Genomic DNA, 6,573 nt, shown 5'->3' on the forward strand with positions numbered 1-6,573 from the left:
TAACATGGATGAAACTGTACAATCCCCTTCTCTGGCAGCATTTCATTCCATGGTTAGTGAATGATAACAGGCTTATAGGATATTTGGAAGATAAAACAGTGCTGCAAAACTGGGCACATGCTTCATTGCAAATAGACATGCTCTCCACATAAAAGAATGCAATATACAAAGAAATGTGAAAAACACTAGGTGTTGTTAGAAAGAACTTTGTAGAAAGAGCTGTGCAGAATGTCTTCTTGCATTTTACATGTTCTTGCCCCTAGATTCAGATGGTTAGTGAAAAAAATTGTGAATCTGGCACAAAATGATGGGTTCTCCTAAATGACAGAAGTACAAAATGCATCTTGCACCTGTATCCTCCTTTAGTCAGCATGGGACCAACTATATCAGCAGCACGGGTTGTAGACTTGGAGAAAAAAATTCAAATCTACTTTGGTAAACCTTCAAACACCAGCCTTACCAGGCTGCAGGCTTCTGACTCCTTGTTGAGGAGCAAAAGGAAACTATAAACTCAATTTTTAACTGTCTAAGAAATTTGAGTGTTTAATCTTGAACATTCTTACAACTACCTGATTTTTTTTTCCAGATGTGCAGACTTGTGGGGAAAAAATTATTTAACCTGCACATCCCAAGCTACTAGAGGCTTCCATTTCCAAAGCTGCCTGAATGATTTAGGTGACATAAACAGCCTTAGGATATTATATATTATTTTGTTTTCTGCTGTACAAGAGACATGAAAGTCCCTCCCCACCACTTTTCATTATTTTTAAGGGGTAGCAGTGTGTTCTAAATTCTTATATTATAAATATTTACAAATTTCATTTTTTTAAATATGCAGACCCATTGCTACATGTGAATAGACAGTGAAAGCATAAAAAATGTTTAGCATAGACCCTGCAGGTTTAAAGACCTTGGAGCTACAGTTCTCCCACAGGGGCAAGTGAGAGAGAGAGACAGGACAGGCAACTTGAGGGCCTGTCTATACCATGGGTGGGCAAATATGGTCCATGGGCCAAATTTGGCCCACCAGGTGACTGGATCCTGCTTGTAGCTGCCTCCATGGCACTCTGAATGGGGTTGAGCCACTCCTGATTACACTGGGGCAGCCCATGCCAGGCATCTGTGGCCTTGCCCTGGGCACTGCATGCAGCTTTTGGTGTGTCTTCAGCCAGGTGCTGCTCTGCTCCCTCTGCCTCCAGCGGTGGCTCCTGCTCCTGATCTTGCCCCTGCCACACCACACTGTGCTGCTCTGGGTCAGCAGCTTCTGACCCCACAGTGTGGGGCTTCACTAGCTCTAGGGTGCCATAAGATCCTTTCGGGGTGCTGTGGTGCAGGCACAGGGCCAACAGGTGCAGGGCAGTGAAACTGCTCCATACCTCATCACAGCCACGTAGGGAAGGGCTGCAGCACAAGCGTGCCCTCTTGCCTGCATTTGGGTTAACTACAGTAACCTATGCACTCTTGTCTGAAACTAGGGGATCGTTCATTGGATGAAAGAGTGTTTTCACGGAGCAGCATTGGCAGGGCATGCAGCTGGGCAGGGAGCTGATCCAGGGCTGGGATCTTGCAGTGGTGATGGCATGGTCCAGAACAGGGGCACAGCTGTAATCCACTGCCCACATGCCCTGGGTAGGGGTGTGCCAGATTGTGGCTCTGCCCTGGCTCTGGATCATGCTGTCACAACTGCAAGATCCCAGCCATGGAGCAGCACCCTGCCAGTGCTGCTGGGCTTGGTTTCCATGAAAACCTTGGCCCTCAACTGCTGCTGGGGTCTCCAAGGAAATCAGCTGTTGCAATGTGGGCAGGGGATGCTGGGAAATGCCATTTGCCCACCCCTGCCCTAGAGTGTCTTGGCACTCTGTTGAGAACCACTGTTCGAAATCAACAGTCCAGGAGAAAAGATACTGCATGTTTCTAAAAGTGTGGACGTACTCGGGAAATTTGTTGTTCAAAGTGGCCTTCAGTAGGAACCCCATTTTATACATAGACTTGAATAGCTCTTTGATCATAAGAACACAATAGAGGGTTATGAGTGAGATGAAACAAAATGGCAACGTTATATGTAGTATTGATTGTTCTGGAAGCAAACCCCATAGTTAAAGTTGCCTGCCAGCATCTATAATTACCCCTTATTTCAGTTGCTTAATACATTTGCCAAGCTAAAACTTTGCAAGCTAAAATTTTCCAGGTTGACTTTCTGCCTTAGGCTGAATTTTTTTTTTTTCCTGAAGTCTCAAGTCAAGCCAGAACAAAGTATGGGAAAGCTATGTTTAAAAAATAATGTACAGCTATTTCACCAAGAAGCCATGTTACTTCTATGCCGTGGAACAGAAACTTGAAATTTAGCAAGTGGTTCGCTCTAATGTCATGAATGTCACTCCATGCTGTGGGATTCTGTACATGTTATCCCAGCAGAACAATTGAGTAGGTCCTGCCCCTGGCCTGCACATGCAAATTTAACTCTGTTGCTTCCTAATTTTTGAGTGCTTGGCATGGTAACCTTGGTGTTCTTCCATAATTGTATGTAGTTGGAGGCAGCTGTACAAACTGAACTGTGTTAATGCATCAGCCCATTGAATTAGGATACAAAAGTCTAAAACTGGAGATTCCCCCAGCCCTATCTAAAGTAATTAAGTAAGGTTGAAAGAAAGGATAGATTTTTTTCCTGTTTATTTTTAAAAGTTCTTTACTCTCTACGCATCTCAATAGACATGATCTAGCACCAAGCCCTTGGTATTACCTATGTTGTAGGAACTTTGTTGCAAAGTTGCACTACTGCACGAAGGTAACCATGACAAGGAAATCCCTGTGGAAAACAAAGTGCCATAATGGGTACAGTGCATTCAAACAGGAAAGAAGGGGAATGACCATTTCAAGATGGCTGTCACTGTTCCTAGGATTTTATTACTTTGCCACATCTTGCCTAGAGCCACTCCTGGCTGCTTTGTGTAGACTGAATCATTAAAAATACCAAGGAAAAATTCTTGATATCTGTGCCTCAGACCTGATAAAGAATGCTTTGCATTTGAAAGATTGTTTAAGTCTATCCCTGCCATGCAGTTGGTTCAATAAAATATATCGCCCACAAAAAAATTTCCCTCTTGGAAGGATCCTTGGTGTTTAAAATCCAGTTAAAGAATAGAACAGTGTATAATGTCTGCCCAACTGTTAAGTATCATGAAGTTTGGAATGAGGAAGGCGGATGGTCTAAAATAGCTAAACTACTGGCACACAGGGAAAGTACAGATTTCAAACTTGACAGTATTGCAGGAGAGTTACTGTGCCTGCTGGGTCTGTGTGGCATATCCCCAAATGGCCTGGCTTTCTGATAAGTAGGGGAGGAGGGGGAAGAGTGACTTTGAGCCAGCAATGCCAGGAGAGAGCTGTCTTCATGCCTTCTTCTGATAATAAATGCATCTTCTGTTTACTGAGCTCATGCCAGTGTCATCCTTTCAGTGACTGTCTGCTGTGTTAATCCACCAGTATGGAGACTGTGAGGTCTTTCAAGAGTATCCCATGGCAGGAAAACTAGGGTCCAGGCCCATCTGCATTGATGGTTTACGTTAATCAAAACAATGGCTAATACAGAAGGTATATAAACCCCTTCTAGAAACTAGTTGCCAAACTGCAACAAAGAGCTGCAACCAAAATCAGTATCGAGGAGAACAGGGAAGTCCTGTTTGTGAAAATAAGGTAATCAAGCTTTGTATGCTGTTTGTCTAGGTTTTTCCTCAAACAGCCAAAATGCTCATTAAAACTAATACTGGCTTATCTACACAAAGATTTAAATGTATATTACTTCAATGTGCTGTGTTTCAAATGCACCTTTTTCTAGCTTGTGCTTCTGTGCTCTTTTGCCCGGGCCGGTCTTTTGTACAGTTTGAGCACTCGCCTAACTAAATTAGTTTTGAAATTAGCTCTTACCTTAGATGAGGAGAGCCCAATTTTATTCAAAACTCAGTCTGAAATAAGTGGTAAATGGGAGTGGTCAGATATCCAGGTGGTCTAGAGGAAAAGGCAATCAGGAGTCATAGTAGAGATGATATCTTTTATTAGACCAACAAAATTTTTGCAAAAAAAATTATTTAATTGCAAGCTTTTAGGCACAAACACACTTCATCAGGCATCAGAAAAAGATTGTAAAAGTTCTCCTGGGTAGAAATGAAAGTTCATATTTCATAGGATTTCACAGAGGTGTCAATAGATGGAAAACTCCTCTGGGCAGTCAGTTCATAGATGGTATGAAGCCTCTCACCTCCTGTGAGTATCTGTGATGATGCAAATTACCTTGAAACAAAGGCAGAAGCAGGATCTCAGGTTTCAGGTGGTCACAGCTGCATTAAATGAGAGTGGTCACATTAAATTAATGCTCAAACAGTGCATAGGCCAGCCTTGGGTTAACAAAGCAATAGGACAGTGACACTTGGGTTTGTAAAAGGAGCTCTGCCCTGTTCTCACTGATGTTTGGAGAATTCTAGACTCCTAGATTTGAAAGGTCTTCAAAAATCATCTAGTCTGACCCCCGGTGCAAATGCAGAGTGGTTTCCTAAACCATCTTGAACCAATACTTATTCGACTTCCTCTTGAAAACTGTCCATGAAGAAGAGCCTACTGTTTCCCTGAGGCAGTCTGCTATCCTAACAGTAAAGAAATGCCAACCACTCTTGGTTCACAGATGAGTTCTAGAGTTTTGCATTTCTTTTTGTCTCAGACCAACACAGCTACCAAATACATCCTAACAATAAGGCAGTTTTCCCCCCTCAAATCTAATCTAAATATAAATCTAAATCTACTTTGCTGCAGTTTGAATCCCTTGCTTTGTGTCCTGTCCTCTGGGGGAACAGGGAACCCTCTTTTGTATGACACCCTTTCAAATATTTGAAATCTGCTATCATGCCCCCCCCGCAAACTCCTTTTCTCCAAGATAAATATACCAAAGGCCAAAAAAAGTTGGGCTCAACTTCCATTCACAAGCCTCCTTTGGTTCCTCTGCAAATTCCCGCTTGATTATTCTGGCAAGGCAATCTTCACAGTGGTAAAAACTGGATTTAAACAACAAAAATCCCTTAGATTCTCTATTAAAAAGCAATTACAGGGCAAACACTTGACTCTCCAGTTTTGTGGTGCATTCACTATTCCAACCCTGCTGCTCAGGCCGCTGCCAGCTTACCAGATGGTGGGGCTATTGATGAGCTATTGTCGATTTCTTAGGAAGTAACCAGGGTGGTGTTTTCAGGTTGCTGATGAAACCAACAGGGAAGAAGTTGTTATTGGTTGCTGTTGTAGTCTAGTTACTAGGCATGGTTCTGTTTATTGCCTTGGTTTTCACTTCTGCTTGTGTGTTGTTGTTTTTTTGTGGGCAGGTCAGATCTTAGTGTTTTATATGTCATTTTCTATCATTAGACATTCTTCAGGATGTTCTTGTATTGGTGAGGTCTGTAGCTAATTTACTTCAGTGGCATTTTCTTTGCCAGAAACTCTTTTAAATTCTTTATTGCCTTTCTTGTTTCTGGTTTCTCAGTGATTATTCTTTTGGTTTGTTTGTTTTTTTAATTTTCCATGCTCTTTCCATCTCTACCATAAGCTGCTCTTTTCTCCATTACAATGGCAAACTAGAGCATATGTGGAATCAGTTATTTTCACTTCTGCTTAGAAACCTCATTCTTAGTCCTAAAGCTGATTTAATAGATCAAATGATAAGACCTGGTACTTCGAATCTCTGTAGCCCATTGCAAATAATGAATTCTTACAAAAACCTTGTGTATTAGATAAATCCATTACTTCTTCTGATAGATAAACTGTAGACAAAGAATTACATTCTGATCCAATGATCATTTAAAGTTAGCTTTTTGATTACGTGTCAAATTCAATATTTTGGCAGTTATACTCTTTTTTTTTTTTTTTTTTCCCCACCTCCATGAACTTGGCTTTCAAAGCACTGCTATGATTCTCATTTATGCTCAGAAGCAGGCCATAGATAAAGATCCTCATAAAAATAGCTGTGGTCATGTTAAATGCTGGACAATAAAAAATATGGATAATATGGGGCAAAATATTAGCAATTGATGCATTTGCACCAAAGCTCTCCCTTTGCAGGTTTGCATATTTGTGTTTTACCAGCAGCATGTTCTGCATCTCTTGAAAGCAGCACATCCTGAAGACAAAAAAAGAAAAATATCAGCTCTACTTCCTGAAAACAGCAGTGTAACAGCACAACATTTCCCGGCCTTGAAATGGAAGTAAAACAATGGCAGAAAGACATTTAGAAGACTTAAAAACTGTTCAGTTTGAACATGGTGCATCTATGCATGCAATTGTCATGTAGCAATAAATTCTGGTGCAGTTTGCACAGCAGTTTATTGCTCCTGGGTGCAGCGTTTACATGTGCACCTGGGAGTGCACTAGTTAGAGCCAGTGTGGCACAGCTCCTGCGGCAGGGGCTCTGAGGTGTCACCCTGCCAGCCTGGGGCTGCTCCTGCCCCAGCTCAACCTGGAACTAGGGATGCTTCAAGGACTGTTTTTATATATTTTACCATTTTATATATATATATATATATATATATATATATATAT

This window comes from Gavialis gangeticus, unplaced genomic scaffold (assembly GCF_001723915.1).
Source record: "Gavialis gangeticus isolate Ggan-Ray unplaced genomic scaffold, GavGan_comp1, whole genome shotgun sequence".
NCBI lineage: Eukaryota > Metazoa > Chordata > Crocodylia > Gavialidae > Gavialis > Gavialis gangeticus.